Here is a 27,867-nt window from a genome sequence, read left to right as displayed (position 1 = left end):
GTTGGTGATGGATAGGGAGGCCTGGCGTGCTGTGATTCATGGGGTCGCAAAGAGTTGGACACGACTGAGTGACTGAACTGAACTGAACTGAAACTTGTGGTGATTTGTTATATCAGCAATAGGAAACTAATACAATTGTGAATTATTGGAGGAAAGATAAAATAGATTTCAAAAAAGAAATGAAACTCGACCATGAAGGATCTGGGATAGATACTGAGGAAAGAGAAAAATGGGGACAAAAAGAACCCATCAAATACAAGAGCAAGGTGTCATCTCAGAGAAGGGAATCTCAGAATCCTGCAGGGAACACTGCACAGATCAGAAAACAGAGATGAGAAAAGCTCAATGACCAGCTCCTGGCCACACACACATAGCTGTTAGCAGAGGCCATCTGACACCTGTCATTGTGTTCTTTAACACTGGCCACACTGCCTTCACTGTTGAAGTCTCTTGAAGGGTGTGTGGTGTGCTGGGTACACCTCGTTTATCATATAACATGCTAAAGCCCTGTAACAGAGGCATATAGAGTTCCATTGGAGCAGAGAGAATGAGAGTGCCTGCCTGTGCTTGGGGAATGGGACAGTAGGAAAATCCTCACAGAGGGTGTTAGGTGTTCACTGGGCCATTAAAGATGAATAGGGCTTCCCAGGTAATGCTAGCAATAAAGAACCTGCCTGCCAATGCAGGAGATGCAAGAGACACAGGTTCAGTCCCTGCGTCAGGAAGATCCCCTGGAGGAGGGCATGGCAGCCCACTCCAGTATTCTTGCCTGGAGAATCCCATGGACAGAGGAGTCTGGCGGATTACAGTCCATGGGGTCACAAAGAGTCAGACATGACTGAAGCAGCTTAGCACACATGCATGTAAAGATGAATAAGAGATTACCCTTTGCACAAGAGGAAGGATATTTCAGGTCACAGGAATGGAATAAGGAAAATATTAAGGGCCTGAAACATGCAGTATGTTTGGGCAATTGCAAGAACTTCGATGAGGTTAGAGCTTAGGATGCGTGGGGGCAAGTGGTGGAAGCGGAGCCTGGAGGAGTTGAAAGTTACTTTAAAAATGCATTTAGGGGGAGGAGCCAAGATGGCGGAGGAGTAGGACAGGGAGAACTCTTTCTCCCCCACAAATTCATCAAAAGAGCATTTAAACGTCGAGTAAATTCCACAAAACAACTTCTGAATGCCGGCAGAGGACATCAGGCACCCAGAAAAGCAGCCCAACTCTTCGAAAGGAGGTAGGAAAAAATATAAAAGACAAAAAAAGAGACAAAAGAGGGAGGGACGGAGTTCCGTCCCGGGAAGGGAGTCTTAAAAAGAGAGAAGTTTCCATACACCAGGAAACCCTCTCACTGCCGAATCTGTGCCGAGCTTTGGAAGCACAGAGGGCAACATAAAAGGGAGGGGGAAAAAAATAAACAATTAAAAATCGCAGATTGTGAGCCCTACGGTAACTCCCCCAGCGGAGAAGCAGCGCAGACGCCTGCACACGGCATTAGCAAGCGGGGGCTGGGCAGGGAAGCGCGGCGCGGGCTGTGTCCCTTAGAGTAAGAATCGGGCCGAATGTCCTGAGCGCTATCTGAGCGAAATAATTTGGGCTAGCAAACCAGACTGTGGGATATCTACCACGCGAAAAGCCAGCCCTAACCTAAGACACCGCCAGGCCCGCGCACGGAACAAAGGACTGAACAGAGATAGCCGGCTGCAGACCTTCCCCCTCCGGTGACAGGCAGCCAGAGCCGGAAGGGGGCAATCGCAGCCCCAGAGAGACACTATCTATAAAACTGTAAGCAGGCTTCTTTGCTAACTAAAACTTCTTGGGGGTCTGGATGGTCAACATCTGCCTGAGAAGGTGCGCCGGTTTTACACCCAGATAACCGAGTGGCGGGGAGGCGATAAGTCGCAGCATTGGCGCCCGTCAAACACCTCATCACCTGAGCTGCTCGGATCTGGGAAGAACACAAAACGCAGGCCCAACCGAGTCTGCGCCTCTGAGGACTACCCGAGTGCCTGAACCTGAGCGGCTTGGACCTGGGAGCTCAGCCCAGGGCCGGCCTCTGATTGTTCCCTGTGGAACAACCTAGAGCCCAAGCAGTGTGGGCAGGGAGGCTACACGCGCCGTGAGCGGGGGCAGACCCAGTGTGGCTGAGGCACTGCGAGCGCATGCCAGTGTTATCTGTTTGCAGCATCCCTCCCTCCCTCCCCACAGCGCAGCTGAAAAAGTGAGCCTAAATAAAATAAAAAAAATAGTGTCCTCCACCGTCCCCTTTGTGTCAGGGTGGGAACCAGACACTGAAGAGACCAGCAAACAGAAGAAGCTATAACAGAGGGAAACGCCTTGGAAGCTACAGGCCATAGATTAAAACCCTGTGGTCACTACGAACTACATAGGATGGGGCCTATAGATCTTGAGAAATATAAGTCGGACTAAGGAACTGCCAAAAATGAACTGAACCCACAATACTCACAACAAAACCAGAGAAAGACCTAGATATATTTTTACTATTTTTACGATCAATCTTTCTTTTTTTTTTTTTAATTAAAAAAAATTTTTTTTAAGTCCTCTATTGTCCTTTAGTTTTCACTTTTATAACTATTACTTTGCAAAAAAAAAAAAAAAAAGACCCTATTTTTTTTTCTTCTTCAGCAAACTTCATATATATATTTTATAATTTTTTGACTGTGGTCTTTTTTTTTTTCTTTTTTCTTTTTCTTCTTTTCTTTAACATTGTATTTTTGAAATTCCAAACTCTACTCTAGATTTTTAATTTTAGCCTTTTGATATATGTTATCAATTTTGTACCTATAGTTTTTTTCATAATTTCTGTGACTTTTTTTTCCCTCTGTTTCTTTCTCTTCTTCTTTTATATAACATCGTATATCTGCAATTCCAAACTCTACTCAAGATTTTTAATTTATGCTTTTTGGGTATTTGATATCAATTTTGTACCTGTATTTTCTTTATAATTTCTGCGACATTGTTTTTGTTGGTTTGTTTGTTTTCTCTCTTTATTTTTCTTCTTCTTCTTTTTTTTTTTTTTTAACGTTGTATTTTTGAAATTCCAAACTCTACTCTAGATTTTTAATTTTTGCTTTTTGGTATTAGTTATCAATTTTGTACCTGTAGTTTCTTTATTACTTTCCCGACCTTGTTTGTTTTTCTTTGTTCATTTTTTCTCTCTTTCTTTTCCTTCTTCTTTTCATTAACATCGCATTTTTGAAATTCCAAACTCCACTCTAGATTTCTAATTTTTGTTTTTATGTATTTGTTACCAATTTTGTACCTTTAAGAACCCAATCTTCAGGACCCATTTTTCACTAGTGTACGAGATTACTGGCTTGACTGCTCTCTCTCCCTTTGGACTCTCCATTTTCTCCACCAGGTCACCTGTATCTCCTCCCTAACCCCTCTCTACTCTACCCAACTCTGTGAATTTCTGTGTGTTCCAGACGGTGGAGAACACTTAAGGAACTGATTACTGGCTGGATCTGTCTCCCTCCTTTTCATTTCCCCCTTTTATCCTTCTGGCCACCTCTGTCTCCTGCCTCCTTCTTCTCTTCCCTGTATAACTCCGTGAACATCTCTGAGCGGTCCAGTTGTGGAGTGCACATAAGGAAGTGACTACTGGCTAGCCCACTCTCTCCACTATGGATTCCACCTCATCTCATTTGGGTCACCTCTAACTCCCTCCTCCCTCTTCTCTTCTCCATGTAACGCTGTGAACCTCTCTGGGTGACCCTCACAGTAGAGAAACTTTTCATCTTTAACGTAGATGTTTTATCAGTGGTGCTGTATAGAAGGAGAAGTTTTGAAACTACTGTAAAATTAAGACCGATAACTGGAAGTAGGAGGCTTAAGTCCAAACCCTGACTCCAGGGAACTCCTGACTCCAAGGAACATTAATTGACAGGAGCTCATCAAACGCCTCCATACCGACACTGAAACCAAGCACCACACAAGGGCCAACAAGTTCCAGGGAAAGACATAATAAGCAAATTCTCCAGCAACAAAGGAACACAGCCCTGAGCTTCAAGATACGGGCTGCCCAAAGTCACCCCAAAACCATAGACATCTCATAACTCATTACTGGACATTTCATTACACTCCAGAGAGAAGAAATACAGCTCCATCCACCAGAACATCGACACAAGCTTCCCTAACCAGGAAACCTTGACAAGCCACCTGTACAAACCCACACACAGCGAGGAAACGCCACAATAAAGAGAACTCCACAAACTGCCAGAATACAGAAAGGACACCCCAAACTCAGCAATTTAAACAAGATGAAGAGACAGAGGAATACCCAGCAGATAAAGGAACAGGATAAATGCCCACCAAACCAAACAAAAGAGGAAGAGATAGGGAATCTACCTGATAAAGAATTCCGAATAATGATAGTGAAATTGATCCAAAATCTTGAAATTAAAATGGAATCACAGATAAATAGCCTGGAGGCAAGGATTGAGAAGATGCAAGAAAGGTTTAACAAGGACTTAGAAGAAATAAAAAAGAGTCAATATATAATGAATAATGCAATAAGTGAAATTAAAAACACTCTGGAGGCAACAAATAGTAGAATAACAGAGGCAGAAGATAGGATTAGTGAATTAGAAGATAGAATGGTAGAAATAAATGAATCAGAGAGGATAAAAGAAAAACGAATTAAAAGAAATGAGGACAATCTCAGAGACCTCCAGGACAATATTAAACGCTACAACGTTCGAATCATAGGGATCCCAGAAGAAGAAGACAAAAAGAAAGACCATGAGAAAATACTTGAGGAGATAATAGTTGAAAACTTCCCTAAAATGGGGAAGGAAATAATCACCCAAGTCCAAGAAACCCAGAGAGTCCCAAACAGGATAAACCCAAGGCGAAACACCCCAAGACACATAGTAATCAAATTAACAAAGATCAAACACAAAGAACAAATATTAAAAGCAGCAAGGGAAAAACAACAAATAACACACAAGGGAATTCCCATAAGGATAACAGCTGATCTTTCAATAGAAACTCTTCAAGCCAGGAGGGAATGGCAAGACATACTTAAAATGATGAAAGAAAATAACCTACAGCCCAGATTATTGTACCCAGCAAGGATCTCATTCAAGTATGAAGGAGAAATCAAAAGCTTTTCAGACAAGCAAAAGCTGAGAGAATTCTGCACCACCAAACCAGCTCTCCAACAAATACTAAAGGATAGTCTCTAGACAGGAAACACAAAAATTGTGTATAAATTCGAACCCAAAACAATAAAGTAAATGGCACCGGGGTCATACTTATCAGTAATTACCTTAAACGTAAATGGGTTGAATGCTCCAACCAAAAGACAAAGACTGGCTGAATGGATACAAAAACAAGACCCCTGCATATGTTGTCTACAAGAGACCCACCTCAAAACAGGGGACACATACAGACTGAAAGTGAAGGGCTGGAAAAAGATTTTCCATGCGAATAGGGACCAAAAGAAAGCAGGAGTAGCAATACTCATATCAGATAAAATAGACTTTAAAACAAAGACTGTGAAAAGAGATAAAGAAGGTCACTACATAATGATCAAAGGATCAATCCAAGAAGAAGATATAACAATTATAAATATATATGCACCCAACACGGGAGCACCGCAGTATGTAAGACAAATGCTAACAAGTATGAAAGAAGAAATTAACAATAACACAATAATAGTGGGAGACTTTAATACCCCACTCACACCTATGGATAGATCAACTAAACAGCAAATTAACAAGGAAACACAAACTTTAAACGATACAATAGACCAGTTAGACCTAATTGATATCTATAGGACATTTCATCCCAAAATAATTAATTTCACCTTCTTCTCAAGCGCACATGGAACCTTCTCCAGGATAGATCACATCCTGGGCCATAAAGCTAGCCTTGGTAAATTCAAAAAAATAGAAATCATTCCAAGCATCTTTTCTGACCACAATGCAGTAAGATTAGATCTCAATTACAGGAGAAAAACTATTTAAAAAATCCAACATATGGAGGCTGAACAACACGCTGCTGAATAACCAACAAATCACAGAAGAAATCAAAAAGGAAATCAAAATTTGCATAGAAACGAATGAAAATGAAAACACAACAACCCAAAACCTGTGGGACACGGTAAAAGCAGTCCTAAGGGGAAAGTTCATAGCAATACAGGCACACCTCAAGAAACAAGAAAAAAGTCAAATAAATAACCTAACTCTACACCTAAAGCAACTAGAAAAGGAAGAAATGAAGAACCCCAGGGTTAGTAGAAGGAAAGAAATCTTAAAAATTAGAGCAGAAATAAATGCAAAAGAAACAAAAGAGACCATAGCAAAAATCAACAAAACCAAAAGCTGGTTCTTTGAAAGGATAAATAAAATTGACAAACCATTAGCCAGACTCATCAAGAAACAAAGGGAGAAAAATCAAATCAATAAAATTAGAAATGAAAATGGAGAGATCACAACAGACAACACAGAAATACAAAGGATCATAAGAGACTACTATCAACAATTATATGCCAATAAAATGGACAACGAGGAAGAAATGGACAAATTCTTAGAAAAGTACAACTTTCCAAAACTCGATCAGGAAGAAATAGAAAATCTTAACAGACCCATCACAAGCACGGAAATTGAAACTGTAATCAAAAATCTTCCAGCAAACAAAAGCCCAGGTCCAGACGGCTTCACAGCTGAATTCTACCAAAAATTTAGAGAAGAGCTAACACCTATCCTGCTCAAACTCTTCCAGAAAATTGCAGAGGATGGTAAACTTCCAAACTCATTCTATGAGGCCACCATCACCCTAATACCAAAACCTGACAAAGATCCCACAAAAAAAGAAAACTACAGGCCAATATCACTGATGAACATAGATGCAAAAATCCTTAACAAAATTCTAGCAATCAGAATCCAACAACACATTAAAAAGATCATACACCATGACCAAGTGGGCTTTATCCCAGGGATGCAAGGATTCTTCAATATCCGCAAATCAATCAATGTAATACACCACATTAACAAATTGAAAAATAAAAACCATATGATTATCTCAATAGATGCAGAGAAAGCCTTTGACAAAATTCAACATCCATTTATGATAAAAACTCTCCAGAAAGCAGGAATAGAAGGAACATACCTCAACATAATCAAAGCTATATATGACAAACCCACAGCAAACATTATCCTCAATGGTGAAAAATTGAAAGCATTTCCTCTAAAGTCAGGAACAAGACAAGGGTGCCCACTTTCACCATTACTATTCAACATAGTTTTGGAAGTTTTGGCCACAGCAATCAGAACAGAAAAAGAAATAAAAGGAATCCAAATTGGAAAAGAAGAAGTAAAGCTCTCACTGTTTGCAGATGACATGATCCTCTACATAGAAAACCCTAAAGACTCCACCAGAAAATTACTAGAGCTAATCAATGACTATAGTAAAGTTGCAGGATATAAAATCAACACCCAGAAATCCCTTGCATTCCTATACACTAATAATGAGAAAACAGAAAGAGAAATTAAGGAAACAATTCCATTCACCATTGCAACGGAAAGAATAAAATACTTAGGAATATATCTACCTAAAGAATCTAAAGACCTATATATAGAAAACTATAAAACACTGGTGAAAGAAATCAAAGAGGACACTAACAGATGGAGAAATATACCATGTTCATGGATTGGAAGAATCAATGTAGTGAAAATGAGTATACTACCCAAAGCAATCTATAGATTCAATGCAATCCCTATCAAGCTACCAACAGCATTCTTCACAGAGCTAGAACAAATAATTTCACAATTTGTATGGAAAAACAAAAAACCTCGAATAGCCAAAGTGATCTTGAGAAAGAAGAATGGAACTGGAGGAATCAACCTACCTGACTTCAGGCTCTACTACAAAGCCACAGTTATCAAGACAGTATGGTACTGGCACAAAGACAGAAATATAGATAAATGGAACAAAATAGAAAGCCCAGAGATAAATCCACGCACATATGGACACCTTATCTTCGACAAAGGAGGCAAGAATATACAATGGATTAAAGACAATCTCTTTAACAAGTGGTGCTGGGAACTCTGGTCAACCACTTGTAAAAGAATGAAACTAGAACACTTTCTAACACCATACACAAAAATAAACTCAAAATGGATTAAAGATCTAAACGTAAGACCAGAAACTATAAAACTCCTAGAGGAGAACATAGGCAAAACACTCTCTGACATACATCACAGCAGGATCCTCTATGACCCACCTCCCAGAATATTGGAAATAAAAGCAAAAATAAACAAATGGGACCTAATTAACCTTAAAAGCTTCTGCACATCAAAGGAAACTATTAGCAAGGTGAAAAGACAGCCTTCAGAATGGGAGAAGATAATAGCAAATGAAGCAACTGACAAACAACTAATCTCGAGAATATACAAGCAACTCCTACAGCTCAACTCCAGAAAAATAAATGACCCAATCAAAAAATGGGCCAAAGAACTAAATAGACATTTCTCCAAAGAAGACATACAGATGGCTAACAAACACATGAAAAGATGCTCAACATCACTCATTATCAGAGAAATGCAAATCAAAACCACTATGAGGTACCATTTCACACCAGTCAGAATGGCTGCGATCCAAAAGTCTACAAGTAATAAATGCTGGAGAGGGTGTGGAGAAAAGGGAACCCTCTTCCACTGTTGGTGGGAATGCAAACTAGTACAGCCACTATGGAGAACAGTGTAGAGATTCCTTAAAAAACTGGAAATAGACCTGCCTTATGATCCAGCAATCCCACTGCTGGGCATACACACTGAGAAAACCAGAAGGGAAAGAGACACGAGTACCCCAATGTTCATCGCAGCACTGTTTATAAAAGCCAGGACATGGAAGCAACCTAGATGTCCATCAGCAGATGAATGGATAAGAAAGCAGTGGTACATATACACAATGGAGTATTATTCAGCCATTAAAAAGAATACATTTGAATCAGTTCTAATGAGGTGGATGAAACTGGAGCCTATTATACAGAGTGAAGTAAGCCAGAAAGAAAAACACCAATACAGTATACTAACGCATATATATGGAATTTAGAAAGATGGTAACAATAACCCTGTGTACGAGACAGCAAAAGAGACACTGATGTATAGAACAGTCTTATGGACTCTGTGGGAGAGGGAGAGGGTAGGAAGATTTGGGAGAATGGCATTGAAACATGTAAAATATCATGTATGAAATGAGTTGCCAGTCCAGGTTCGATGCACGATACTGGATGCTTGGGGCTGGTGCACTGGGACGACCCAGAGGGATGGAATGGGGAGGGAGGAGGGAGGAGGATTCAGGATGGGGAACACATGTATACCTGTGGTGGATTCATTTTGATATTTGGCAAATCTAATACAGTTATGTAAAGTTTAAAAATAAAATAAAATAAAAAAAAAATGCATCTAGACCAACTTTCTGCTTGTGCCCTCTGCATGGAACTATGTGGTATTTCAAAGTGGTTAGTGCAACTGAAGAACTGAATTTTAAATTGTATCTAATTTGATTAATTCTTATATAAGTTTTAATGTATTCATTATTTATTTTTGTCTGTGCTGAGTCTTGGTTGCTGTGCGAGCTTTTCTCTAGTTGTGGTGAGCGGCGGCTACTCTCTAGTTGCGGTTCATGGGCTTCTCATTGTGATGGCTTCTCTTATTGCAGGGCGCGGACTCTCGGGCATGCAGGCTTCAGTAGTTGAGGCTCCCAGACTCTAGAGCACAGGCTCAATAGTTGTAGCCCATGAGTTTAGTTGCTCCGCAGGGTGCAGGATCTTCCTGGATCAGAGATCAAACTCATGTCTCCTGCATTGGCAGGCTGAGCCATCAGGGAACTCCTAATTTAATTAATTTAAATAACCACACATGGCTGGTGGCTGCTGCCTCTGAATCTAAGGAACTGATTCAAGTTATGGGACATGAGGAACTTATGATGGTTTTGAAGCTGGGCAGGGACATAGTTGCATCTGTTTTGGAAAAGTAATGTTAAGGGGTGATGTGTCTTTCCTGGGGAGAAGTTGTGACTTGCTGTGTGCCCTGCCTGGAGCCCACTTCTGAATAGTTACAAGACCTAGGGGAGCAGTGCCCTGTCCCATGCAGTGTTGTTGCCTTGGTCACAGCTGATTGAGATGGAGTAGGTGTCTGTGCAAGGTTGTCCTTGTCTGGCTCGCCAAAAGCCCAGGGGGGTGGGGGTGGGGGCAGTGGGTGTGGCCTGATGCAAGAGCTCTACCTATAGGGACCCAGTATGGCCTGGTGGCTGACCAATGCAAGCAGCTTTCTCCCAGAGGATTTAAGCTGATCCATGCAGGGACTGTGATAAATTGGTGACATGGTAGAACAAAGAAGCTGGAAGAAAATCAGATTCATGGTAGGGAGACTCATAGCACTGCTATTGGGTGCCCAGAGTTGCACTGGACAGCCACTGTAGCTTTGCAAAGTTAACCAATAGAGAATATTACGTAATTTCTAAAAAAGGCTGCTGACACTGTCTCCTGTCTTCCTTACAGTCCTCTGAATCTTTATACTGATTAATAGCATTGCTTTCTAACTTGTGCCCTGAGAGTTTCGGGGTGGTTTGAACCAGCTGATTGGCTTTATTTACTGTTAACAGTGAGACTGAGGACTATACCTGGTGAGACTCTGGAACCCCTAGTCACATAGCAGGAATACTCTACGTGACTCGCAGCATGTAAGAAATTCCAGCTGAGACTCCGTTTGGGTGATTCATCCACATGTCAGCGGTTCTGGATATGAGAAAGAAAGTATATCCTGCAAAGACCCTTTCAGAGGAAGGGCAGCTGAACCCATGAGTAACTTTTCTGACCCTTTGATGAGACAGTCTTCAGCTGTGAGACTTGTCCTTAATGTGTTGCTACAGTGCATCTTTTCCTTATAATGAACTGTAGATTTCTAAGTGTCATCATTTGGGTACCATGGCTCTTCCCAGAGTTTATCTTGTTCTCTACTACCTGAAAATGCCTGACAAACTCCGCTGGCATATTTGAACAAGGAAGAGGCCAGTTCTCAGGTGATGGAAGTAGTGTTCCCTCGAGATGGTGAGGTTTCCAGTCAAAGCAGGGGTGCTGAGAGTACAGAAGAAGGGGAAGGTTGGACTGAATTAAGGGGTAGGCTTGTTAATGATGGGCCAGTCACCATTTAATTGGACAAAGATATGAAATGGGCTTCCCAGGTGGTGCTAGTGGTAAAGAACCTGCCTGCCAATGCAGGAGACGCAAACGGGTTCTGTCCCTGGGTTGGGAAGATCCCCTGGAGAAGGAAATGGCAACCCACTCCAGTATTCTTGCCTGGAGAATCCCTTGGACAGAGGAGCCTGGTGGGCTACAGTCCATGGGGTCACAAAGATACTTGACTAAAGCTACTTAACATGCACACATGGAATGGAGAGAGGGGAGGAGGAGGCAATGACAATGAAGGATTCAACCTTAGGCATTAAGGGCAGCTATGCTAATATGGTTTGAGCAATCTCTATGAGATGCAGAGAAATCTCTTTTTTTAAGAGAATAGTGAAAGTTGTAACCTGTAGGTGAGTTGAAGAACCAATAATATAGCCTTTAGTTGAGCCTATTATATCGTCTATAGCCTATACTCCATCCAGAGATAGAAAATTTTGATTAGAAAATCAGATTTAGAAAACAGATAAACCAGATGTTTGGCAAACAGTGACTATACCTTGTATATGTCCTTTTATGGGGTTGCAGTCCATGGGATCGCAAAGAGTTAGACATGACTGGGGAACTGCACAACAATAATAACAACAAGGTCCTTTTAATGTTTGTGATTATTATTCCTTCTTTCAGTCCACAATACTGAGTGCTACTATGTGTCAAAACTATGCTACATGCTTAGAATAAAGCTAAATCTACAGGCCTGGCCTCTGATCGCAAGGGGCTGCTTGATGTAACACCATGAAATATTTGGCTATGGAGAGACTAATGTAAAGTGGGAAGATTGTGAATTGAAGAAAATAAAAAGTGATGATTGTGAAATTATGAAATAACAATCTGGGTTTTTAAGTAAGGCTGTTTGCCTAAAGATATTCACATAAGAATACTAGAATCTTGATAAATTGTTGGAAGATTTTGGAGCAGTTAAAATAATCAATGATCACTCTATGCTGACTCTGTTACTTTGGTAAAGTGATAAAAGAAGGTCTGCGCCAAATCTCACTCCTGGCCACGGGGAACTGAATTTGCTGGGCTGCAAAATGGCCAATTCTGGTGGGTACAGCAACAAGGAGGAAGTTAGCAAAGCTTTCAGTGGGGGTTTCTCAACTTTGACACTATTGAGGTGAGTTTGGCGGCAAGCCCTGCTTACTCCATTACATCTCTGCTCCTAGTCTCTCATTAATTAAACCAGCCGTGCCTCAGATTGCTAAACTCCAAACTATAAGCAAAATTATAAGCAAAATCTGGAAACATTAAGAAGAAAATCCAGGACGGCAGAATGGATGAACGGTTCATTTCCCTCTCAGCTACTTGAACTTCAAAACTGAGTGTCAACAATGTCTTCTAAGTTCAGGTGGAATTCTTTAGTCTCCTCACTATGTGACACCCTCAAAATTGCTCTGTATTACTTTAGCTTGATGTATTATAATTACTTAATTCAATGTCTATCTCCCCAGACATGGAGAGCACCTGGAGACCGATCACCAGGTCTCATTAATTTTTCTGTCCACTGGGACTGAAACAGTACCAGAAGTATGTGTGTGTGCATGTGCTAAATCGCTTTAGTCGTGTCCTATTCTTTGCGACCCCATGGACTGTAGCCAGCCAGGCTCTTCTGTCCATGGGATTCTCCAGGAAAGAATACTGGAGTGGGTTGCCATGCCCTCTTCCAGGGGATCTTCCCAACCCAGGGATTGAACCTGCTTCTCTTATATCTCCCGCATTGGCAGGCAGGTTCTGTATCAGTAGCACCACCTGGGAAGTCCATACATGTGCATTTACTGATAAAAGCCACTGTTCTTTACTGTCACCCATTATTCAGGGCTCAGACCTGATGTCAGTGTAGCTCACCCTATAATCCAGCCACAGTCTCTTGGGTAAAGTGCCCAACTCCTTTCTGGCACTTTGGGGAGGCAGTGGACCTACAAACCCAAGAATGCAGGCTCTGCAGTCAGCCTGACTAGGCTGGAATTCTGGACATGTCTAAATCCCAACTGTGTGATCTTAGGCTTCCACTTTCTGCTGTCTATCACCTAACCACAGTTCCTATGGTTTCTATGGTGCAAGGTTTTTGTGAGGATTAAATGAAATAATAATATATGTAAAGCATTAAGCAGTTAGAACTGGGCATGGAGCAACAGACTGGCTCAAAATTGGGAAAGGAGTACGTCAAGGCTGTATATTGTCACCCTGCTTATTTAATTTATATGCAGAGTACATCATGTGAAATGCTGGGCTGGATGAAGCACAAGCTTGAAACAAGATTGCTGGGAGAAATATCAATAACCTCAGATACGCAGATGACACCATGGCAGAAAGTGAAGAAGAATTAAAGACCCTCTTGATGAAAGTAAAAGACAAAAGTGGAAAATTTGGCTTAAAACTCAACATTCAGAAAACTAAGATCATGGCATCTGGTCCCATCACTTCATGGCAAATAGATGGGGAAACAATAGAAACAGTGAGAGGTTTTATTTTTGGGGGCTCCAAAATCACTGCAGATGGTGACTGCAGCCATGAAATTAAAAGACGCTTACTCCTTGGAAGAAAAGCTATGACCAACCTAGACAGCATATTAAAAAGCAGAGACATTGCTTGGCCAACAAAAGGTCCATCTAGTCAAAGCTATGGTTTTTCCAGTAGTCATGTATAGACGTGAGAGTTAGATTATAAAGAATGCTGAGTGCTGAAGAATTGATGCTTTTGAACTGTGCTGTTGGAGAAGACTCTTGAGAGTCCCTTGGACTGCAAGGAGATCCAACCAGTCCATCCTAAAGGAAATTAGTCCTGAATATTCATTGGAAGGACCAATGCTGAAACTGAAACTCCAATACTCTGGCCAACTGATTTGAAGAACCGATTCCTTGGAAAAGACCCTGATGCTCAGAAAGATTGAAGGCAGGAGGAGAAGGGGATAACAGAGGATGAGGTAGTTGAATGGCATCACTGACTCGATGGACATGGATTTGAGCAAGCTCTGGAAGTTGGTGATAGACAAGGAATCCTGGCGTGCTGCAGTTCATGGGGTTGCAAAGAGCTGGACACAACTGAGCGACTGAACTGAACTGAACTGAAAGCCCTAAGCAGTGACTGGAACATCTTTAAACTATTGTTGTTGCTGTTGTTATTTTTTATCATCATCATTATAATCATCATTTACCTTGCCTTATCTCTGCTGGTTTCTTTGGGTAGGGGTAGTTGCCTATTTGGAGAATTAAGAAGAGTCAGAAAGCTTCAGGAACTCAGGGCTGAGCCCTTTTGGGTCCTCCCGGTGTTGTATGTAAAGTGCAGGTATGGATTTGTGATTAAATAAACCTGATCTCCTCACTGCACCCTGTCTGGGTGGTAAAGAGATTGATGTCATCCTAATCCTTGCATTAAGAAAGACACGGACCTGAGAGTGAAGTGACTGTCCGCAGTGAGCAGTGGGTCTGCACAGGAGATGGTGCCCAGGTTCCTGAGGGGTCTCTGCTGGGCTCTCCGAGGTGGGTATGCATCATGCTGGCACTACCAGTGCCTATTAAGCAATGCACTTGCTCTTGCAACACTGGCAGTAAGGCAGTAATTCATTAATTCTGGCATCTGTCTACTCCCAGCCCAAGAGAAATTGGCACTGTAATTATCAGTCTAATGATACCGCTTTTGTTGCAACATGTACATAACATTTCTTTTCTCCATCTGGGAGGAAAGTGGGAAGCCCTCTATCTTTCAACCTCTCAGAGTCCCTGCATGACAGATGTGAGAGCTTTGAGTTGCTGATTTGTCCTGTTTATATTTTTCTTTTGCATTTTCAGCATCACTTTTTGAATCTCTGTGGGATGAGAAGGTATCTTAGTCTGTTCAGGTGGCTAAAACAAAATTACACAGACCTGGTAGTTTAGAAACAACAGGAATTTGATTCTTCCAGGAGGCTGGGAAGTCTGAGATTAGGCTGCCAGCATGGTGGGATGAGGCCCCTTTTCATGGTTCATAGCCTGCATCTTCTTACTGTGTCTTTAGTTGTGGGAGGGGCTAGAAAGCTCTGAGGAGTGGGATCTCTTTTATAAGAACAATGATCCTATTCATGAAGGCTCCACCCTCATGACCTAGGCACCTCCCAAAGGCCCCACTTCCCAGCACTATCATCTTTGCAGGTTAGGATTTCACATATGAGTTTTGAGAGGACACAAACATTCAGACCAGGAGGAGGTGAAGATTTTTCATAGCAATCCTTTTTTTGTTTTTTTTACTTTAAACTTTTTAATTAGTGTTGAGGGTATAGTCATTTAATAGTATTGTACAACATTGCTCATTATTAGAGAATGCAAATCAAAACTACAATTAGATATCACTTCACACCAGTCAGAATGGCCATCATCAAAAATGCACAAACAATAAATGCTGGAGAGGGTGTGGAGAAAAGGGAACACTCTTGCACCATTGGTGGGAATGTAAATTGATACAATCACTATGGAAGACGGTATGGAGATTCCTTAAAACACTAGGAATAAAACCACCTTATGACCCAGCAATTCCACTCCTAGGCATATACCCTGAGGAAATAAAAATTGAAAGAGACACATGTATGCCACTGTTCATTGCAACACTATTTATAATAACTAGACATGGAAGCAACCTAGATGTCCATTGACAGATGAATGGATAAAGAGGTTGTGGTACATATACACAATGGAATATTACTCAGCCATAAAAAGGAACACATTTGAGTCAGTTCTAATGAGGTGGATGAATCCAGAACCTATTATACAGAGGAAGTGAGTCAGAAAGAGGAAGATAACCACCATATTCTAACACATATATATGGAATCTAAAAAAATGGTACTGAAGAATTTACTTACAGGGCAGCAGTGGAGAAACAGACATATAAAGTAGACTTATGGACATGGGGAGAGAGGAGGAGAGGGTGAGATGTATGGAGAGAGTAACATGGAAGCTTATATTACCATATGTAAAATAGATAGCCAACGGGAATTTGCTGTATGGTTCAGGAAACTCAAACAGGGGCTCTGTATCAAACTAGAGGGGTGGAATGGGGAGGGAGATGGCAGGGAGGTTCAAAAGGGAGGGGATATATGTATACCTATGGCTGATTCATGTTGAGGTTTGACAGAAAACAACAAAATTCTGTAAAGAAATCCTTCAATAAAAAATAAATTAATTAAAAAATATAGTAGCTTCAAGTGAACAGCAAAGGGACTCAGCCATACATATACATGTATCCAATCTCCCCCAAATTGCCCTCCCATTCAGGCTGGCACATAATATTAGCAATTCTGAAATGAATGTATGGCAAGTTCTTAAAACAATGCCTGGCACATGGACAGTGTTATATAACTATTTGCTGCTGCTGCTGCTAAGTCACTTCAGTCATGTCCGACTCTGTGCGACCCCATGGACGGCAGCCCACCAGGCTCCCCTGTCCCTGGGATTCTCCAGGCAAGAACACTGGAGTGGGTTGCCATTTCCTTCTCCAAGTATTTACTACTTTCCTTATAATGTAGTAATAAGTGCTCATTTTTTGGCTATTTGTTTCACTGGAATACAACATGTAGAAAAAGCTCTGTCCTGTTTTGGGCAATAGGTTCAGCAAACATTCCCCCGTTTAAGAACCAATCGATCGTGGCTCTCCCCTATGTGGGGCTTCCCAGGTGGTGCTAGTGGTAAAGGATCCATCTGCCAACTCAGGAGACAAGGGTTGCACGTTCGATCCCTGGATCGGGAAGATCCCCTGGAGGAGGAAATGGCAACCCACTCCAGCATTCTTGCCTGGAGAATCCCATGGACAGAGGAGCCTGGTGGGCTACAGTCCATGGGGTCACAGAGTCAGGCACTACTGCTGCTGCCGCTGCTAAGTCACTTCAGTCGTGTCCGACTCTGTGCGACCCCATAGACGGCAGCCCACCAGGCTCCCCCGTCCCTGGGATTCTCCAGGCAAGAACACTGGAGTGGGTTGCCATTTCCTTCTCCAATGCGTGAAAGTGAAAAGGGAAAGTGAAGTCACTTAGTCGTGTCCGACTCTGTGCGACCCCATAGATGGCAGCCCACCAGGCTCCCCAGTCCCTGGGATTCTCCAGGCAAGAGTACTGGAGTGGGTTGTCACTGCCTTCTCCAAAAGGAGTCTTCTATGAAAGTTCAAAGTCCCCTTACAAACCTCATTGTATCACCCCAGGCAGCCAGTGCCAAGCAGTCGACATTGGCAACCCGGATAAAACATTTGCCATCTCAGCCTAGGATCTTACATTCTAGAGGCCTCAAGAACTCTGCCTCTCATAGTGAACTAGGTGTGGTAAAGCTGAGTTATTCTAAGTGTATTTGAAGCTCCCCAGCTCAAAGCCTGAGTGAAACTAAGGCTAAACCTATTTGACCTCCTCCACCCCGGGCACATTCTTGATTTACCTCTTTGAACTTTGAGATTCTTAATTTTCAGCAGTCTTTTACCTGAATGTCTGTTCAGCAATGAGGAAGTCTGAATATTGCCAAGGTGTTTAGAATTAGCCCTTTTTTGAATCAAAGACTTAGTTCTAAACGGAAAGACACTGATGTGACTTAGTAGTATAGGTTCTAGTATGTAAAATAAAAGAATAATAAAATAATAATTAACTAATTTTAATAATAAAAATCCTCAATTCTGTGCAGAAATGATTGTTTGGAAACTCAAAATCTTTAATGTATCATGGGCGGTATATTTTTCTTCATTACAAAGTAGAAAATTATTTTCTGTTTCTATATTCTACAAAGGATAAAAACATACATTTAAGCATTCTGTAATATATTACTTGTCCCTACAAGCTAACTCTGAGACTGTTTTAGCCCTTCATTCAGCTAAATGAATACTAAATGATCATGAATATAATATTTCTACAATACTTATTTTTTGAGATGAGCCAAGTCACATCTCAGTTTTTCAACTATCTCATCTGTAATATTAATGTCCAAACCTCAGTCCAACCAATATTTATGGGCCTCACAAAAATTTAAAATGTATTTCTTTTTTTTTAATGTATTTCTAAAATGCCTTTCAGACATAAAATTCTACGAAAGCACTGAATAAATATGTGTATATATACATATATATGTATATATAAACATGTGTATATATACATATATATATAAACATACATATATATATCTCTCAAGTCAAAGTGTTAGTCGCTCAGTCGTGTCCAACTCTTTATGACCCCATGGACTGCAGCCTACCAGGTTCCTCTGTCCCTGGGGATTCTCCAGGCAAGAACACTGGAGTGGGTAGCCATTTCCTTCTCCAGGGGGTCTTCCCAACCCAGGGATCAAACGTGGGTTGCAGGCAGATTCTTTACCATCTGAACCACCAGGGAATATATATATATATATATACACACACACATATATACATTGGAAAAGGAAATGGCAACCCTCTCCCGTATTCTTGCCTGGAGAATCCCACATACAGAGGAGCCTAGGGGGCTACAGTCCATGGGGTCCCAAGAGTCGGACACAACTTACAGACTAAACCACCACCACCACTATATATATATATATACACACACATATATGTGTGTGTGTGTATATATATATATATATATAAAACCTTTAAAGAACATTTTCAATTTGACTTTTTTTTTTTTAAAGTTTTGGCCCAGCCACACGGCATGTAAGATTTCAGCTCCATGGCTACGGATCGAATCCCGGACCCCTGCACTGGAAGCATGGAGTTTCAACCATTGGATGGCCAAGGAAGTCCTTGTTTTCCTTTTTAAATGTTCAAATCCTCAACCCAGAATAAGGGCACATTAAGATAGGGATGTCCCAGTCCATAATAGCTGCATCCTGCAATTGCCTGAACCTTCTAATGGGAATGTTTCTGTATCTTCTTCTAGTCACTTCTATGACTGTAGTTCCGCTGGACTGTGGTTTTTCAGGAGCTGTCTTGAAATGGGGAGGATTTGGTTAATTATTGGTGTGGCAGATGAACAGAGATGACCCAGGACATTCTAATGACTCGTTCCTCTAGCAGTGTTCCAGATTCACTAAGCTTCTTTAAAGACTCCTGGCTGTCACGGAAGGTACATTTCAAACCTGTAATAGGAGCCCCCACCTAGTGTAGCTCCGCTTCAGTGTTCTTTGCTCTCCAAGCAGGTGTCGACACTGGAGTCTACTGCTGCTCTCAGATGAGAAAGAAGTTTCCAGGATGCTTTTCACATTTTCATAGGCGGTGAAATCACAAAACGATCAGAATGCTTACGTTTACTTCAGGATGTAACAGATTGCTTTCCTATTTCCTGATCTCAGCCTTCCAAAGGACTTTTCTCTCCTAAGGATCTTGATTCCAAAGAGCAGTGCATTTCCTGTGTGTGTATCTGGGCCCCAGTCTTCCAGGCACCATGGGCAGAGAAGAGATCCCTCCCAGCTTAAGTTTAGTGTTTTGTTTTTTAAAAGAGAATCCAAGATAGGTTGGATACTGTGGCACCTGGTCAAGGTAGAGTAGTATGTGCTGTTGATGTCAATTAAAAGGGTGATAACAGAAGTACATATTTTTGGTCTACCAAGGCCATAAATTGCAGAAAGAATTCACCAAAGACAGCAGGTCGGTGAGTGAGCTGGTTTAATTGAATTGGTATTTGTACAAGGTGACACCCTCTCTCATACCACCCACCCCCTCCCTGGGTGACTCAGCCACTGAAGGAGAAGCCTCTGAACTGTTCATTAACTCAGGCAGGTGGAGGTGGAAACTGCTTTCAGTAAACCCCACGTACTCATTCGTCTCAGCCGGATCACCTGGGGGAATCACTGCAGGTTGTTTAGACAGAAAGTCCCGGTTTTCTGCCCAAGACAGGTAAGTTGAATTATATTTGCAAAGGTAAAGACATCTGCTTTATTGCGTCACTTTCTCTGCTTCCTTTGCAAGTGGTTAAAATTAGAACTTACTCTGTTAACTTTGTCTTCTTTCCGGTGAAATTTTGACAGCTTCCAACTGGCTGCTCTGCTTGTCCACAGCTCTGCTGCTCTTTGTTGTGATTTTAGATGGCGTTGCTTTTAAATTCTCCACAATTTTACACATTTCTGGCAGCAGAGAAATGAAAGCCTGTTTGAGTTTCCATGTGGGAGCTGTCAGCTGGCAAATCTGGTCACACATAAGGATAGTAAATTCTTTAAGTCGAGGGGCCAGCATTTGCTGGTTTACTTTCTCAAGATACTATAAAAACCTTTTTTAAAAGGAGCTCCCTGTCTTCACAGATGACGCTTTTACTGAAATGGTGAGCTCTACCGTTTTATAGATAAGAAGTCTTTATTTGTTTATCTTGACTGCTGAAAACACTGCAAGTCAGTCACTGAGCTATGTGAGAGGGCTAGCTCTCCACCCTGTCCTCTCCAAATAAGAAAATCATGTTTATTGAGTGAATGTACCAAGAAATAAAGCAGGGCGGGATTAACTGGCTGAGGGGTGGTATGCAGTTTCCCATAGAGATTCATTCGTGTGCATTTTGCCAACTTGACTATGTTATATCCTGAGTTCCAATTTCCAAATTGATTAATGTACATGGGGGCAATTTTCAATGTCTATTCAAATCCTAGTCCTGCAAAACCAGTTTTAGAAGTCCTTTGATAAGAATAGAAAAGTTATTTTAACCAGGCTTTCTTTTATAATTAATAGCTAAGCTGATTTGTCAGACCTGTGTTTTTTCTCCACCATTTCCATTCAAAACTCAGAGCTGTGGGAATCAAACCCAGGTGCTAATCACCCTGAAAGAAAGAGAGCTCTCTTTCTTTCAGAAGGGTGCTTCCCACAGCACATCTGTCTCGGCCTTGAATTCTAGAGATTACATCACTTTCCATTGCTGAGCAGGTCACCTGCCATCTCAGAGGCATTTAGAGCTCAGTGCTCAAAGGTTACTGAGGAATTTTATAATTGGTTTTCAAACATTTTTAGCAATCCGAAAGCTAAAAGGTATCATTTGTGGATTATAACTTTGTCATGAAATGTGATCAGATTTAAAACCGGCTTTCTCTTCCACCATTTCTAATGCACAAATGGTCCTTCTGATGTTTGCTGTCTTCCAGAACTTAAGTACTAGGAAAATCAATTTGAGAAAACTGTGAGATTACATCAATAAAAATTTTGGTAAAACATTTGGTCGATTCTGAATGTCAGGGTAGACAGAGAATGCAGATAAAAGGCCAGGATTTTTATTACAATTTTAGCTTCATGTGAAATCTTAGAGCCAATTGACATAAAGAAGATGATATAGTATGCACATGTAGGTTGTAGGTAGGTTGCAGGTTGTGATACACGCACTCAGAGCCAGCCTCACCTCGGCTGCCAGTCTGTAGGTGCTGTTCATCTGGCTGACTCCTCTAACTGCTGGAATTTTGATTGAAATAGCTGAGAGATTCATTTTCCTGGGGACTTTGTCAACAAAGAGGAGATGTTTTGAATGACAAAGCCCAGACTGTGAAATGAACTGTATATAGTTAACTAAGCAGTCAACTCAAGCGATTTTCACTGATAGTGACCCTATGATTTGGGCATCGACTCCAAGCACTCTTCAAGAGGGATGTGATAGACTCATTGACCAGCCAGTGGTCCATGGGAAACCTTTGCTGGTCCCACAGTTTGTCTTCTGACATGGTCCTGCTTCTAGGCTATTGGTTGATCATGTTTCTCTTGCTGAGAACTTTGAAATAAGGGTTTTGTGTATTAATTATTGGAAACTTGTCTGTAGTTGCTTGAAGTTTACTTTTGAATCAAAACTTTTTATCAAATGTGTTTCTTAAGGGTTTCTAGTCCACTGTAAAAAAATCCATGTGATTTTAGAATTTGGTAAAGACCCGTCCGTAAATGGATGCTCTGTCAAATAACAGCTATATTTATTAGATTTGTGTTTATGTTAGTTGCTGAGCTTTTTAAAGATATGAATCATCCTTTTACTGTGATTATTAAATGGAAGAGTGCTTTTTATAGCTATCCATTAAACAACAACTGGCTTACTTCTAGTTCTGAACTCATTGTAATTGTATACTTGAGAGCTCTAAGCGTCTAAATAATTTATTCTCTGTTTCGAGACCCAAGTTTTCCTGGCCTAAAATGTGATTAAGTCTCCTTTTAATGGAACCTTCTGGGAGAAAGTAATAAATCATATAGACCATACTTTTTTAAACTAGAATACACCCATCCCAGGAAACTGTGACAGTATTCCAGAAAATTCTCAGAAGCCACAAGATATGCATAGTACATCTGCATCAAGAACTAATTTTAAGTATTTTGGAGAAAACGGCCTCCCTGCAGCCTTACCTTCCTCCCTCATCTTTCCCAGTGTTCTGTCTCTCATTAAGTAAACATTTGACAGAAATCTATAAGGCTGGAATCCAGATAGACTTGGATTTAATTATGACCCCACTTAGACCAAGTGTCACTTGTATGATCATACTTACCTCACAGTACCAGCGAATAAAAAGAAAATTTAGGGTTCCTGCTTGATTATGCATATATTTGTATAATAAGATAATATTACTTATGCAGTCTTTCACAAGAACACAAAGAGATGCAAAACATGGAGAAAAAATTTCCATATGAGAAATGTGGGACCTAGATTAAGAAAATCACAGAAGTTTACTATAAGGCCTAAACTTTGTTGAGAAAAAACATCTTTGAGTAGGTTCCTGGATGAACAGATTGAATGTCATCAATGTCAGCTCTTCTTAAACTATTTTATAGGATTCATGCAGTTCCAATCAAAAGTGTTAATAGAATATTTGTTTTGAAATCAAAGAAAATAATTTTAGTGTTTATCTTAAGAAATTAATAAATTAGAATAGCTGATAGAATTTCTACAAGGGAAATTAGTGAGGGGTGCTTGTATTAAATATTAAAATGTATTATAAAAAGACCGAACTAAAATAGTTTGTTTCTGTTGCCAGACTCTAATGGTAGATCTATGGAACAGAAGAGACAGCCATGAAGCACATTCTTTAATATATAAGAAATTTTTTATGTGACAAAGGAAAAATCATGTATCAGTGGGAAAGGGATTATCAAAGTAAATCCATATAGATTAGAGTTTATATGTAACAATAAAATACATTCTTTAATTAGAAGAAAATGTGTAAATATTTATTATCTCATTTTTGCAACAAATGTTCCTCTAGAATTGATTATGTGCCAGACACAATAATAATATTTGGAAATACAACTGTAGAGAAAATGGTCTTGGTAACAACCCTCAGATTTACAATGTGTGTGTGTGTTGGAGATGGAGACAAACTATTCAGCCACGCAAACAGGCAGTCTGTATGGTAATGTTGTTATGGAGAGGTACTCTTTGCCTTGTGAACACTTAGTAAGCCTCTTAACTCAGCCTGGAGAAGTGAAGGTGCAGGCAGGTTGTGATGGTATCACTGAATGCCTCTAGGAGGATATGTAATGTGTGACCTGAAAAGTCTTTCCTGAAAGGAGAGTAAGGGTGAATCTGCTAAGTCACTTCAGTCGTGTCCGACTCTGTGCGACCCCATAGACGGCAGCCCACCAGGCTCCCCCGTCCCTGGGATTCTCCAGGCAAGAACACTGGAGTGGGTTGCCATTTCCTTCTCCAATGCATGAAAGTGAAAAGTGAAAGTGAAGTCGCTCAGTCATGTCCGACTCTTGGCGACCCCATGGACTGCAGCCTACCCGGTTCCTCCATCCATGGGATTTTCCAGGCAAGAGTACTGGAGTGGGGTGCCATTGCCTTCTTCAAGGGTGAAGAGAGGCTCAGAAAGAATGCTTTAGGCAAAAACTGTAGCAGGAGCAACAGCATAAAGGTGATGAAAAGGATGGAGCCCTCAGGAATTGGAACGACTTAGTCTAGCAGTAGCTCAGATGGTAAAGAATCTGCCTGCAATGCAGGAGACCCAGGCTGGGTCGGGAAGATCCCCTGGAGAAGGAAGCCTTCTGGAGAGGAGCCTGGCAGGCTACAGTCCATGGGGGTCACAAAAAGTCAGATAGGACTGAGTGGCTAAATTCCCTAGTCTAGCTGAAAGTAGAGCTTGAGTGAAGCATGGGGAGTGGGAAGAAAGAAGACTGGAGGGTACAGACTTGTCAGCCTTGTCAACAATTTGGATTTTATCCTGACATAAATGGAGTCCATTGAAGAATTTTAAGCAAAGTAGTGACTTGTGAGAATGGATTAAGAGTGTAAGTCTAGAGATTGGGAATATAGGTAGGAAGCTGTTAAAACTGTAAGCAAATCATGCCAGCTTGAATATAGAAAGATAGACAATCAAGAGAGATGTAAGAGAAGAGTTACAGTATTTGGTGATCGCTTGGATTTTGAGGTCAGAAAAAAAGTTTTATTGATGGTCTACAGGGGTTTTAAGGAGTAAAAGAATTCAAAAGGGGAAAGATAGAGAATTACAAAATTAGAAGCTGCTAATGAAAAATCAGAATTAGAAGCCAAATGAATACTGGGAAAGTAAAAATAAATATTTCTGACCTATAAAGATGTCAGACATATAAACGTTTTCCTACAAAGAAAATAAGAAAGCAATAAGAAATCTGTAATATTAATCAGTGGATAATTCACAAAATAAGAAAATAACCAATAAAATTATAAAAATATGCATTTGAGCCCAAATGATTCTACTTTCACGTATTAAATTATTAAAGAGAGTAATAAATGACAATTCTAAATCCTGGCCAGTGTGTGGACATTCATGTGCTGAGGGTGGATTGTAAACTGGTATAAAGTTTATGGGAAGATATTTCACAATACAGACCAAGTACATTTTAGAAGTTACACCCCTTGGCAAATAATTTTACTTCTAAAGATCTATAAGACATAGATAAGAATAATAAGGGATGTGGTCAAAAGATTTGTATGGTTTTGTTGGAAAAAAACAGAGGAGTTATGTTATACTGATAGACCCACAAGATGAAATATTTTGTACTTGCAGAAGAATTAATTATTCAAATATTTTTAAATGGTATTGAAAATGTGCATCAATAGGCTATAATATGCAAAATGATAATAATGGTAATAAAACAACCCTGGAGGAAAAGAACAAAGGTTGATGAAAGGTATCTGACTTTTTCCTTCTTTGTGCTTTCTTATATTTTCCACATTTTCTGTTGAACATATATTACTAATATAATAAGAGATTTTACTGTGTAAAATTGAGATGAAGAGTGACCACATGACAGAGCTGTAGTGAATATGAAATAAGATTAAGATAAAGAACTTAGGGTAACAGTGTTTTGGTTCACAGTACATGGTCTAAATTTGGGTTTTTTTACTCATTTAACAAATGTTTTCAGTTAGAACTGAAAATAGTGCTTGAGGGGCTCAGGCAATAGATAATTTTTATTAGATAGCATTTTTATTATTAATAATAAACATTAGACCAGTGTCATGATATGAATTTAATCACTGTCACAGAGACTAGGACTCTGCGTGCTACAGCTTGATGTTATCTATCATCTGCAGTAAAGATTGGTGGTGGAAATAAGGGCAGCTGGGGGCTCATGCTAAAAGCAAGAACAAGCAGTAAAAACATTTTATGGTCGATGGTTTGTTGTTTAGTCACTCAGTTGTGTCCAAACTCTTTATGAACTTATGGACTGTAGCCCTCCAGGTTCCTCTGTCCGTGGGATTTCCCAGGCAAGAATACCGGAGTGGGTTGCCATTTCCTTCTCCAGGGGATCTACCTGACCCAGGGATTGAACCCGTGTCTCTTGCATATCCTGCATTGGCAGGCAGATTCTTTACCAGTGAGTCACCAGGAAAGCCCTTGGTTGATGGTTTTCAGATTCCAAATTCGTAGCATATAGATAACTGGCTGGCTCCAAGATTTCCTTTGTGCTACATTCTGAACTATTTCACCCTCAGTAAGCAAGTTTTCTAATGGCAAGTATAGACTGGGAAGCTGTGTAACTAAAGAAATAGCAAATTTCTAACCATCACAGCAGGCTAAGCAAGTCTTTCCCAGCCTCGTAATTATTGGATTTCCTTCTACAGTGCGTGTGAAGGCTAAACATAGTCCATTAACTTAAATGCACTTATTAACGTTTACACTTCGTGAAGCTCTGTTTGTTTTATCCTTACATAATATTTCATGTTCTTTTAGGTGATAATTAGTTGTTTGATGGTTTGTTGTATTTATCTCACAGAAGATAATGCTGTTGTTTATTGGTTTGTAATTATAGAGTTTCTCTTATTCTTCTGTTGAAAATAGTTTAATAGCGTTTGTGCTTTTTTCAGTTTCTAGGCGTTTTTCCCTATTATCAGTAATTTCTGGGAAGCAAGTATAGTAGGTATTATTGAACCATGAAGGCTTTTTCATACACAAAAATGAATACCACCAAGCCACATATGTCATTCTAGACATTTTTGCTGTGTTTATTTCCATAGTATATGTTTGCTTTTGGTTTTCCCCTCATCACTTTAGCGATTTCTCCTAGGCAACTATTCGCATTTGGTCTTTTCCATAAAGATATCAATTTACCTAAGTATATTAGAAGCTCAATAAATTAACTCTGGAGAGACTCTGGAGCATCCAACTATCTCTCTGCTGTTCCCATGATACTTTGTTAAAAAGATCAGAGAAAGTCTGCCCCAAATCTCTCTCTTGGTGGAGGTCCATCACACATTTCTATTGCAAAGGGAATGTCATTCTCCTCACCCTTTCTTTTAACCTGGTAACTTTCTACCTGTTGACACCTTTTTATTTCCCGAGCTTCTGGGACAGGAACTCTGATGTCAGCCCTGTTTGGGTTGGAATCCCAATTGTGCACTGGCTTTGTAACTTGAGGCAAACTGCTCATCCTAAAAACCTCTTTCCAAAAAGAGCCATTTTTTCCTCCTACTTTCCTTGTTTTCTTTTTTTATTAGAGGACATTACTCAACTACAAAACAGAAGGAACTAATATCACCCCCTCTCCACATTTCCAACTCATGCACTGCCTTCTGCAAACAGACTCTGACTTCACTGAAATCATTCATTACAAAGTTTACTTAGATGGAGAAGGAGGATAATCTCAGTATCAGCCTTAAGGCATTATGTGGGTATGTATTATGCATAATACATGCATGCGTGCGTGCTAAGCCGCTTCAGTCATGTCTGACTCTTTGTGACTCTATGGACTGTAACCCAACAGGCTCCTCTGTCCATGGGATTCTCCATGCAAGAATACTGGAGTGGGTTGCCACGCCCTCTTCCAGGGGATCTTCCCCAACCCAGAGATCGAACCCACGTCTCCTTCAGCTCCGGCAATGCAGGCAGACTCTTGACTGCTGAGCCACCGGGAAGCCCTAGCATAATACATATACAATCTAAGCTGAATAGGGCTAACACTATCACATGACCAAGTACCAGTGGTGAATTCTTTTTGTTGGCGTTTTTCTCTTTTCTTCTTTCATCTTCTAGTTTGTTACCTATTTTCTGCCCTGCATTTTTTTTTCTTTTCTGTCTTGCTCTTCCTAGTCTCTTTCATCTCTGCACCACCTCATTCCAGTTGCTTTGCTCACACAATCTTTCTTAGGGAGAGTTAGCAGGGAGTGGTAACCCGTAGCACTTATTAGGTATGTCAAGAGGCATTTTGTCCTTGGGAGGGAAGAGAGAAACCCACAAAGTCTTTTTGTCAGGAGGACCCAAAAATGGAGAGGAGTGCAGCTCAGCTGGGAGGTGACCCAGGGGAGTCTCTGAGTTGG

At 40.6% G+C, this 27,867-nt stretch overlaps 1 protein-coding gene across 19 annotated transcripts in view; it reads left to right on the top strand.

Moving 5' to 3' along the window:
* The first annotated feature begins 18,925 nt into the window (after positions 1-18,925).
* SCEL (sciellin) overlaps positions 18,926-27,867 on the top strand; it is a 124,918-nt gene continuing 115,976 nt past the window's right edge. For 3 of the 19 annotated variants that reach the window (XM_044927197.2, XM_044927198.2, XM_044927194.2), the window contains exon 1: positions 18,932-20,021. The gene's annotated coding sequence lies outside the window, so the exon portion shown is untranslated. Of the gene's footprint in view, positions 20,022-20,124; positions 20,443-27,867 lie in introns of those variants that run through there. The other 16 variants (XM_025262724.3, XM_044927201.2, XM_044927193.2 and 13 more) reach the window with 10 other exon arrangements.

The sequence above is a fragment of the Bubalus bubalis genome, chromosome 13 (assembly GCF_019923935.1).
Source record: "Bubalus bubalis isolate 160015118507 breed Murrah chromosome 13, NDDB_SH_1, whole genome shotgun sequence".
In the NCBI taxonomy this organism is placed as follows: domain Eukaryota; kingdom Metazoa; phylum Chordata; class Mammalia; order Artiodactyla; family Bovidae; genus Bubalus; species Bubalus bubalis.
Note: the sequence above shows the minus strand (reverse complement) of the source record. Positions and strands in the feature narration are given on the sequence as shown.